A 9220-nucleotide genomic window follows, 5' to 3' on the forward strand; every position below is an offset into this window, starting at 1 on the left:
AGTACTTGAACAATGAAGAATGGTATGATCAATTTCTTTTCTTTTGCCTACAGTGTTGGAGGCCTTTCAGTCTTCCCTCACTCTAAAGTATCACAGCATTCAAAAAAGGCTGCTTCCAAACTCTCCACACTCTTGTTGCTCTGTGTTCAATTGTGAAGGTGAAATTTTGTGGACAGGAGAATTGACTTCTAGCCTCAGTAGCTTGATACAGATCAAATAACTGTTCCACCCACAAGGATGGGTCTATAGACATAATAGCTGAATATCTCTGTGTGAAGTTAGAACCAGCTGCACAGCTCAGCTCCTAGATACTGAGAATTCTTTTGCCTTAGGGAATATGTGAGTGGTATTCTGTTCTCATGCCAAGATTTTTTTTTAAATCACAAATAAACTTTCACAGTCCAAGAGGAATCTCAATGCTGGCATTATAAACTCCTTGCATTGACTGTTCTATAAATTAGATAGACACTATCATCAATTTATAGGTTCCAAATCCTGGTTTTAAAACTGAAAAAAATTATAGTTTTATAATAAGATATTTTTAAAAATTCATAATTTCAGAATTTAAAACTAACATCTTAGGAAGATTTCTAAATTAGGGGATGAAGAGGGAGGGCTAAGAGATTTAATAATGTCCCTTTAGAGTTAGTAGTCAGGTTTATTATATTCTGGTCACTTCTCTATCTTAAACTTTTGAAGGATTTTAACTACCTGGAGGGTTCTGCTCTTCCTCAAGAAATTTGGTTGAAAAATGCTTACTTAAAAACTGAATAAATATATCAAGCTAGTATCTCCCTTCAATTATGGGGAACAAATATTGACTGGTTGGGGAGGGTAAGACACCTTTTCCTCTTAACTTCCTGATTCTCTCCTTCATCTGAGCTTAGCCTCAGGTGAAGGGAAGAATGAGTTGGTCACCATTGCTAACCAAACTACCAATAATGCCCAACGTGTACACAGAGACAGAGGACTGCCCTTATAAGTCTGAATAGTAAAGCTAGTATGTTTGTGAAAGATGTTGGATGAGAAACAAAGAAATTACCTTGCCCACAAATACAATGTGCTTTCATTTTCTGGGGAGACAATCAGGGTTAAGTGACTTGCCCATGATCACACAGCTAGTAAGTGTCCAAGGCTGGGTTTGAACTCAGGCCTTCCTGATTCCAGGGCCAGTGCTCTCTCTGCTGTGCCATCTAGCTGCCCCAATGTATTTTCAAAAAGAAATATTTTTAGATGAGCTGGATTCCTTTCAAAGTATGATGTTATGAAGGAATGAAATTGCTTCTTTCATTGAAAATTAGTATTTACTAACCATTTTCTAAGTGTGAAGCACTGTGCTAAGCAGTGGGGATATAATGAGTATAGTATGACAATTTCTGCTCTCCAGCAGTTTACCTTCTAAAGGAGGAGACAATACACATGGAAGATTTTGGTTATAACTCAGAGGGAAAAGCCCCATTGTCCTGAGGGTAGAAAGGCAGAGCAGATAGTGATAACTTTTCTTTAAAGTCATTTTCACTGATAAAATGATTATCAGTTTTAGATGAAGAGTAATTCAATAGTGCCAAGGACTGTGGTGGCAAGAACTTTCTTTTCAGGGTCTTCAGCAGCTATGGCCATAGCCTCTACAGGAGCAGTGACCAGACTATATTTCTATAGGGGTTGCTTCCCAGAAAGATGGCTGAGGGCTTTGGACTGGATTGCTACGCCTAAGGCTCAGAAACCTGAGCTGTCTCCATTAGTGTCTGAGCAGAGATGGCAGTCAAGATGGTGATGGTATATCATTTATTTGCCCATGCTGTCTCCTCCTCCTCCTCTTCTTCCTCCTCCTCCTCCTTCTCCTCCTCCTTCTTCTCCTTCTTCTCTCTCTCTCTCTCTCTCTCTCTCTCTGTTTGTTGCTTCAGCTACACTGGTCTACCCACCCTCTGAGTGGCTGGTTTCTGACAGCTGGTAGAAATGCCTGGAACTGGAACTTTCTCCATAGGATTTTCTCCCCTAGATGATGACTGTGATAGCTGGGCTAGTAACAGGTTTCATGGTCTGAGGAGCACTGCCACTCCTAGGGCTCTTGTGCTTGTCTGCCTCTTGGTGGTATTTGATTAGCAGTCATTAGTAGTGGTGATGGGAAAGGTGGACCCCTTCCATACAATAATTTCTCCCCTGAGGAGTTGGGCTGAAAGCAAACTTGATGGTTTGGGGGTGTTGCTATTTCTAAGCCTCTTGTGTTCAGAATCCTAGGCTGTTTTCATCAGGGTTTGAGGAGAAAGGATGGTCAAGATGGTGGTGGTGGTGGTGGTGGTGGTGGTGGTGGTGGTGGTGGTGGTGGCGGCGGTGGCAGCCATAGTGGTGGTTTAATTTTCATGGCATGTACTGCCTCCTTTCTCTCACTCAAAGTACATTGCTGCTTCAGCTAGGTTGGCTTCCTGTTTTGTGTGTGGCAATTGGATGGTAATTGGAGGAGATGGCTATAACCTCCTCCACTGGAGTTGTTTCCCTGGATAACGGCTGTGATGGCTTGGCTGACTCAGAGAAGAGAAAAAATCAAGACAGTCCCTGATGTTGTAATGGGTAGTGGATCTTCAGTGAAATTGGGTTATCAGACTGATGGGCAAATGGATGCTCTGGAGTTTAATAATCTATAATGATACTGATAGAAAAAACAAAAGCTCTTGATTGTCTTCTAACATTCCCCAAGATATTCAGATATCAAAGACTCTTTATTTATGCAGCATTGCAGACATTTAAAGTTCAAACAACAAACCCTGTTATCTCAACAACTTTAAGGTGCATTTGATCAAAGCTTTTCCAGAAATAGAACCTAAAGTTCAGTTTGAAAGTAACTCCTGACTCTTCATTGCATAAGTCCATTAGCCTTATTCAATTTGGCAAATATCTAACTCTAAAGTAAGAAATTAGTGACCACTTCAAAGTCCCATTACCAGAGACTTTATTATAGATGAGACTTAAAAGCCAAAAGATAGCAACATATGGAATTTTAGAGTAATTAATGTATAAGCATCATTTTCTATAGTCTCAGAAGATTTGCCGACCCAGGGAAATAAATTTGTGTGGGTGTTAGGAACCTCTCCAGGGATAAAGTAAGGCAGCAATAGTTCTTGGGAGACAAATGGAAAAAAAAAGAGGAACCAAGATGAGGTGACATCAGAGCCTGCACTCAGCTCAGGAATAATTCTATATTCTGTACAAGGTCCTTGACAAGAGGAAAAACAATCAGGAAATTGGGGAGAGAAGTGCTGCTGTACAGTAAGGTTGATGACATTGAATCTAGCTGGACAGCTCCAGGTTCTAACCCAAAGCCATATTCGTCTAATACTCATATGGACCACCTCTGCTATCCCTTGCCTCTTTCTTATAAATTTTAGAAATACATCCATGACTGCAACAAACAAAAACACAGAGGTTAAATTTGGCCAGACAATTGCTGTGCCTGACAGAGTGCAGAGTGCTCAGCATAGTAGGTGGGTAGAGTCTTCTTTGTTCACCCAATATTGCAAGTTCTTGTCTTTCGATAAGTGCTATTTCTTAAGCTGCCCAGAACCCATCGATTTTGTGTTTGTGTAAAGGTAGGAAGATTAGGGAACCACAGAGAAGTTGCATACTCATTATGCACGTACATTTGGCAGGACTTCAGCTCTATTGCATCGGTGGCTTATTATGCCTCCCTCTGATTCTGCCACCCCTCACCTTCCTTGCTAAGGAAACCAGGCATTTTGGCAATATTTCCAGGAGCTTGAAAGCAGGAGGGGACGTGGTTCTGAAACTTAAGTCAGAATATATATTATTGTGTGAATTAACTGAGACAAAGTAAAATAATTAAATTATTGACTTATGCAGTGAACCTTACACCTTTTTACATCTCTAAACAACTTTTAATCTACAACATACCCTTTTGCAGCAATTGGTTATTTTTAAGTGATTTGGCATTGAGCTAATAATACTTTAAGATATATTCTTTACTCTTCCAGAGAAGGCTCTCACGCCACTGTTGCAGCCACGTCTCTTGTAATCCCCAAGAAGTTCCAGCACATTTTGAGAGTGCTCAACACCAACATTGGTGGACGGTGGAAAATAACTTTTGCCATCACAGCCATCAAGGGTGTGGGTCGAAGATATGCTCCTGTAAGTACTAAGGAAAGCAGACACTGACCTCACCAAGAGGGCTCGTGAGCTCACTGAAGATGAGGTGGAGCGTGTTATCACCATCATGCGGAATCCCCGGCAATACAAGATTCCAGACTGGTTCCTTAACAGGCAGAAGGATATAAAGGATGGAAAGTATAGTCAGGTTCTGGCCAATGGTCTGGACAATAAGCCTCGTGAAGATCTGGAGCAACTGAAGAAGATTCGGGCACATAGTGGACTCCGGCACTTCTGGGGTCTCCGAGTCTGAGGCCAGCACACCACGACTACAGACCGTAGAGGTTGCACTGTGGGTGCGTCCAAGAAGAAGTAAACAACTTCAATGGCCTTGTCTATTAATAGTTTATATCAAAAGAAAAAAGATATAGTCTTTAATTCTTCATTATGAAAACAAACAGTACGTTGGATATTAAATGTACTTTTGATGAATAGTTCATTTTTTCTACAGGTCTTGATTATGTTCCACAGATTTTCAATGAGTATTTAATTAGATGAATTCCCAGACCATTGAAGCATGTTTATGTCCATGTCTCAGATAAATTTGTCAATCTATTATGATGTGTAGGAAGGCAAAGTTGTATTTCAGTATTTCATCTCCATTTGGGAATTTTTGTAATTCTAGGACAATTTTACTTCTCAGTATCTCAATGAATCTATCAGAGTTTATCATTCCTTCAATGGGGATAAGACTTCCAGGTCCATTGAAAGCAAAAAAAAAAAATCTCCAAAACATTTTTTTTGGGATAGATATTTATAATGGCTGATGAAAATAACTGTGTCATGTAGGCTTACCTAGACCTCTGACCATTATTTCAGCATAACTGTGTTAAGACAATACTGCATATTAAGCTCCTTGAGGGCAAGAACTGGTTTTTTTTTTGTTGTTTTTGTATCTCAAAAGCCTGGGACAGATACCTTATTTGATCCACAGAACAATCCTGTGAGGTAAATGCTATTTTGATTCTCATTTTACATGTGAGGAAACTGAGGTAGATAGAGATTAAGTGACTTGCCCACAGCTAATAAGTACCTGAGGCCAAAAATTGAACTCAATTCTTGCTGACTCCAGGCCCAGCACTCAATCTACTGATCTACCTTACTGATTGGCCAATGTTCAAATAGTACTCAAGAACTTTTCCTCAAATACGATTCAGCTCCATATATTGGGGAGTTCTGTTGTTGTTTTGTTTTGTTTTGTTTTGTGAGCCAACTGGGGTTAAGTGACTTGCCCAGAGTCACACAGCTAGTGAGTGTTATGTGTCTGAGGCCAAATTTGGACTCAGGTCCTCCTGACTCCAGGGCCAGCGCTCTATCCATTGCGCCATACAGATGCCCCTCAGCCTCATATATTGGGAAGACTCTTTGACCATTTGACCAGCCTCATTAATCAACAAGCGTGAATTGAGTACCTAATATGTGTCAGATAGACATGCTAGATGTTGAAGATAACAAAGCAAAGATCCCAGCCCTCAAGGACCTTATATTCTGGGAAGGGGAGACATGCATGTTAAGAAGCAATGCAATATAATAGAGAGCCAGCCTCAGAGCCAGGATGACCTAGGTTCAGATTTGACCTCCAATACTTACTGACTGTGTGATTCTGAGCAAGTCCTTTAACCTCCTAGTGTCCGAGTGGTTCTTTAAGACTATACATTGCAGGGGCAGCTAGGTGGTGAAGTGGATAGAGCTCTGGCCTGGGAGTCAGGAAGACCCGAGTTCAAATCCAGCCTCAGACACTTGACACTTACTAGCTGTGTTACCCTAGGCAAGTCACTTAACCCTGAAGAAAAAAACAAAAACAAAAAACAAGACTATACATTGCAGAGAAGGTACCAGTCTGCTTTGGTAGAGGGAGGTGCCTTACCAGGGACTTTCTTATACTAGGAAAAATCACAGGTCCAGTCCCTCTCTGGAGACTATACACAAGTACATACAAAATAAATACATGATGGTTTTGAGGCAAGAGGCAATAAAAGTAAGTATGAGCACCTGGGAGGTTTAGGAAGACATCATTAAGTGTATGTAGTGAAAATAGACTGAAGAACTTCATTTTGTTAGTTAGACTACTTTCTCATTGTCTCATAGCTCATTTTTTCCCCATGTGTCCAATTTACTACCAGAAGGTGACTCAGGTCTATCATGCTAAAGGCACTACTGAAAATCATCTCAGATGTTAAAATGTGGTGGTTTCCATCACTAGGGCCCAAGTAAAATCTGGGTGGTAATAGCTAGCCTTTATATAGCACTTTGAGGTTTGAAAGTGCTTACATATATTATCTCTTTTGATCCTTACTACAACCCTATGAGTTGTGGGCTCTTATCCACATTTTAGAATAAGGAAACAGGGTTTAAGTGACTTGCCCAGAGTTACATTGCTAGCAAGTGTCTGAAGCAGGATTCAAAGGCTGGTCCCTAACTCTAAATACAGCACTCTATCCAGTACTTCACCTAACTGCCATAATAGATGAAACCTGCTTTAGACTCCAAATCATCTCTTTCTCGAACCCCTCATCCCCAAATCCTGGTACCTTTTTTCTACTGCCCTTTGATGAATAAAAGCCCCACCTCAACTCTCCCCACACCATGTTGCCTTGTCCAGTACTCCCCTCTCCAGAAGCAGGTCAATGCTTCAAGCTACCTCTCCTCTGTTCCTTTTCCCTTTTTAAAAGATCTGTGATTTTGTGCTTCTTTCACTAATGGATCACAACCTTTCATACCTCAGTAAATGTTTTATAAGTTACTATAACTCAAAAAGAAAAACATCATGCCCTGATGGCAACCTTCTGGCGATGAACCTCTATGATCTTAGGCTGGCCTTTGGGTGCCAGGATGTGATAGAAGAGATCTCTCACTCTCCTACAGAATAGAGCAGAATTCCCCTGAACTGCCGAGTCAGATCATTTTAAAGGCTCAGACCTTCCCAGCTAAACAACCAATGAAAATAGTCAACACTGGATGTTCCTCTATGCTGTGGTTCTCTAGGCTACAAATCCTCTAGTCCCCCAAAGCATGTAGATGAACCATCTTACGTGGTTTAGGTTTATGCCAACTCCCCACTACAAACATATGTTAAAATTTTCACAGATGACAGGTTAAGAACTTTGCCATAAGCTTCACTCTTCTAGGGGGATTTCCATTTTTAACAAACCAAAACAAGTTTCTAATAGTTAACATAAATAAGGAGTAATATTTTTGAAGGGGGAACTTTCTCATATTCTAATGTACTTCAGCTCCCATGCAATTCTCAGCATGTCTGACATAAGAAATTTGGCATTCTGTTTTTTTAAAAGTTTGCTAATTCCTATACAAGAATATAGAAAACCACAAATACACACAAAAAAATTTGTTTACTATCATTTTAGTATTTTCTTTGGAAATGAGACTACATAAGAACTTGAGGACACTTTAAAAAGCACTCCAGCCCTATATTCTATCTTTGACTACTACATACCCAGGTCCTCAGGCATAGAAAGCAAGTGATACATGTCAAAATATCCTAGTTTTCCCAAATAAAACCCATGAATAAATCAATGAGTTTAGCTAAATAAATAAATCAATGAATTTAGCTAAATTTTCTTTCTATTTTCAGCCTTATTTGGAGGATTACAATAATCAAAAACATGACATTCATGTGACACTTTTGGTCTATGAAGCACTTTATATGAATTTTATTTTTCATTAGATTAGAACCCTATTAGGTAAGTAGAACACGGGTCATCTTTCTCATTTTGTTGATGAGAGAACTGAGAAGCTAAGATCTTGTGTCTAAGATCACATAGTAAATAAGTAGCAAAAACAAGATTTAAACCAGTCCTTCCAATTCCAAATCTTGGACTCTTTCTATTATATTAGAGACACAGTCAATCAATGAGTCCCATTAATTAGCTATTTAGTCAACTGAACAATTCCACCCTCCTTGGGGTTGAGGCTACTTCATTTTGGTTTTGTACTTTTTTCCCCTAAATTTACCTGCTGTGAACTTTAAGGCTGCAATGTGGTATAGAGGATGGCTAGGTAGCCTTGGAATCATGAGAACATGGGTTCAAGTCTTGTTTCTAAAACATACTAGCTATGTAACCCTGGGTAAATCATTATATCCCCCAGTGCTTTGGGCAACTTGCTTAGATCTGGGGGATTGAAGTGGGGTGTCTGCATCTGTGGATAAAGTTATTCTGAAAAGGAGTGTATGGACTTCATCAAACTGTTTGCAAAAGGGGGCCATGACACAAAAATGGTTGTAAGTTTCAAAGAAGGTGCCAACCCCCACTGGTAGAGGCAGCTTCCATACCAGAGAGTTTCCTATATGAATGAAATCATGAGGCCAGTCCCTAATGATAAGCTTTAGGAGGCACCCTATAGGTCTAGTAAATAATTAGATCTGCTGAATATCTCCACTCCTATATTTTATGATCTTAGGGAGCTTGATTCTATCTTCTGAAGAAACTTCAAACTTAGTTTTGCTTCATACAGTAATGTCTCCATCACCTTGATGAATTCCTCTCTAGACTTCATTTTTATGGGGTTTTTTAATGGTGAAAATCCTGAACTGTGTGTGGTATTCCAAGACCACACAAACTACACTCTCCTTTTTGCTTCTAATACCTTTCCTGAAGTTTCCCATCATTGAGTTTTCATTTATGATCAAAGGAAAATGTTGGACTGATGGCAACTTGTAAACTACTTGAAGACTTATGCCATTCATCTTTGTAACTCCCCCGGCATCTAACATAGTGCTATAAACAGACTAGGTGCCTAAAAAAATGTTTGTAAGACTGAATTTTAACAGTGTATATTTCCCTATAACTAAACCATTATCACTTTTCAGTGGGAAGATACCCTGAAGCCCCTTCCTGGCACCTCACTGTACTAAGCTCCCCCTATTTTTCTTTCTCCTCTTAATTAAGCTGTTTTACTAGCTTAGTATTCATAGAGTACATAAGAGGAGATGCTACAATCCTTTAAAGAGTCAAAGATGCTGAGTAACTCAACACAACCAGTTAAACCAGTAGGGTCCTATAAAAATGCTTACAGATGATGGAGTGTAGCAAACAGTAAGGAC

General features: G+C 39.8%; 1 pseudogene; it reads left to right on the plus strand.

The window, feature by feature from the left end:
• The first annotated feature begins 3151 nt into the window (after positions 1-3151).
• LOC114033126 lies at positions 3152-4474 on the plus strand (annotated as a pseudogene).
• Positions 4475-9220: the final 4746 nt, after the last annotated feature.

Source organism: Vombatus ursinus, unplaced genomic scaffold, assembly GCF_900497805.2.
Source record: "Vombatus ursinus unplaced genomic scaffold, bare-nosed wombat genome assembly UNPS02006779.1, whole genome shotgun sequence".
Classification (NCBI taxonomy): domain Eukaryota; kingdom Metazoa; phylum Chordata; class Mammalia; order Diprotodontia; family Vombatidae; genus Vombatus; species Vombatus ursinus.